At 41.7% G+C, this 2,614-nt stretch overlaps 1 pseudogene; it reads left to right on the top strand.

Moving 5' to 3' along the window:
• The first annotated feature begins 564 nt into the window (after window positions 1-564).
• LOC119348633 lies at window positions 565-1,996 on the top strand (annotated as a pseudogene).
• The last annotated feature ends 618 nt before the right edge of the window (window positions 1,997-2,614 follow it).

The raw sequence follows: 2,614 nt of genomic DNA, 5'->3' as shown, positions 1-2,614 counted from the left end.
GTTTGAGTTTAAAACTATTGTTCTAAAAAGCAATAATTTTTTAGTAACACGAATATTTCTTGAATAAGTAGTTTGACCATTGTTTGACCACAGTTTTACCATAGTTTGACCAGATTTGACCAAAATTCAAAAAAGGTGAAATAATTATTTAATAACACTAATATTCTTGAATAATTATTTAGTAACACTAATACTTCTTGAATAAGTAGTTTGACCATAGTTTTGACCAGATTTAATGAAAATTTAAAAAAACTGACATTTAAGCATAACTTTTTTCCTTTTGGAATTTGAGGAATCTACAAATTTGCAAACAGGCTGTAGGCAGTCTCCATCGGATGTAACTTTTCGAGTAGATGATTTTTCATATAAAAAACTTTTTAATTCGAGTTTGTATGCAAAAGTTATGCCCATTTTACAAATTCCAGAGAGATTTTGTAAATAAAGTCGAAATTCATATTTGTAAATTTTCCCAACAACTACACCACATATCACATGGGAAACTTATTTTAATTTATTTTTTTGACATTTCCTTCAATTTCTTTTGTTTTTTCTAAAACTGAAAAGACTTGCTGAGGAGGATTGCTAGAGAATTTGGCATGCCAATTGATGCACCTAAAATGGAGATTAGAATCCTGGCTGAGACCATCTACGAGTACCTCCAAGGTAAAAGATACATCTTAGTTCTAGATGATGTTTGGACTACTAATGTTTGGTTGGAGATATGGACTGTCTTTCCATCTAGTGGACAATTTGTTATCACATCAAGAAAGCATGAAGTATCATTATTGGCAACTAATATGTCTTCAGTTCATTTGGAACCACTTGACAAATCGAACTCTTGGGAGTTATTCTACAAATCAGCCTTTTGGAATGATCCTGACAGAAAGTGTCCACTCGAGTTACAGAACTTAGCTTGGAAATTTGTGAAGAAGTGTGAAGGTTTGCCTATTGCTATTGTATGCATAGGCAGCCTACTATCCGGAAAAAGTCAAACATCTGTAGAATGGAAAAAAGTATATGATGAGTTAGAGCTCCAGTTGGTAAAAAATGTGATGCTCGCGTTGAGACAATTCTAAAGGTCAGTTTGGAGGACCTTATATATGATTTGAAGAATTGTTTCTTACATTGTGCATTATTCCCCATCAAGAGGAGGACAATAATGAGGCATTGGATTACTGCTGGATTCATCAATGAAAAGGAGAACAAAACATTGGAGGAAGTGGCAGAGGGGTACTTGACTGAACTTGTGAGCCGAAGCCTACTACAGGTGGTCAAGAGGAATCATACTGGGCGGTTAAAATGTTGCCAGGTGCATGATATCATACGACTTGTTGCCCTCAATAAAGCTGGTGAAGAATGTTTTGGTAAAGTTTATGATGGCTCTGGTGCATTCTCTATTGAGCACACACGTCGAATATCAATCCAGAGTGGAAACCTTCAACGACTGATTGAGTCTGATGCTACACATGTCCGTGCAATCCATGTTTTTAACAGATATATCAATAATGATTTGCTGAGGCCTATCCTAGAATCTTCGAACCTGCTCTTAACACTGGATCTGCAAGGTACCCGTTTCAAGATGCTGCCGACTGAGGTATTCAACTTGTTCAATCTACGGTATTTGGGCCTTAGATATACTAATATTGAAAGTCTACCTGAAGACATAGGAAAGTTGCAAAACTTAGAAGTCCTGGATGCTGTGAATAGTGCACTGTCGTATTTACCAAACAACATTGCAAAACTTCAGAGGTTGAGATACCTGTTTGCAAGTTATGCGTTGGTGGGCATTTTGAAGGATTGGGCGATTGGCGTTTTCTTTGTACCAAAGCACGAGGTGTTTTGCTTGCAGATGCACGCCAATTTATCCTTCCCGTTGCAACGCACGGGCACAGGGGCGGACCCAGGATTGGGCCACGCCCAGGGCCCAGGCTGCTACAGTGGCCTCTACCGTGTCACTGCAGTCTCGCTACAGTGTGCAGTATTCTACAGTAGATGAAGTGGTTCATCCTCACGCCCCAGGTCCAGGCTCCCCCGGCCTGGGTCCTAGATCCGCCACTGCACGGGCATATGTCCTAGTGTTTACCTAGAGACGTAAACGGCACATAGAATGCTTTGTTTCTTCCTTCCCTGACTGTATTGGCAGGCCATGTGATTGTCAGAAGCTGCAGCTGTTCACTTTCAGAACCCAGCATCACCTCAAACTGAAGAATTATTACCTCCTTCAAATTCCATTGGACGATGGGCTTCACCGAACAGCCGAACACCGATTTGCCTCACCTGTATCGGCATAATGACAATGTCTGACACCCTTGTCCTCCCGATCGAGCAGTTAGAGACGTCGGTCGGACCCCGACACTGTCGCCATGGAAGTCGTCCCTCGCGGCCATCGGCCGCCGCCACGGAGGGCTGCGACCACATGAACCCGCCTGCCAAACTGTTTTTCGGAAGAGTTTTCCACTGACGCGGCTGTTCTTGCCTAACGATTGTGGGGATGAGACTAACTTGGCTGAAAAAAGGCCCACCTAACCACAGTGCTCTGATCTGCACCGCAGAGTAGCAGCCCTTTTAGGACATAGGTCCCCAAGTTTGTTTAACGATGTCAGTCAAAGATGGC

Source organism: Triticum dicoccoides, unplaced genomic scaffold (genome assembly GCF_002162155.2).
Source record: "Triticum dicoccoides isolate Atlit2015 ecotype Zavitan unplaced genomic scaffold, WEW_v2.0 scaffold98875, whole genome shotgun sequence".
Lineage (NCBI taxonomy): Eukaryota > Viridiplantae > Streptophyta > Magnoliopsida > Poales > Poaceae > Triticum > Triticum dicoccoides.
The sequence above is the reverse complement of the archived record's forward strand: the minus strand, read 5'-3'. Positions and strand labels throughout refer to the sequence as shown.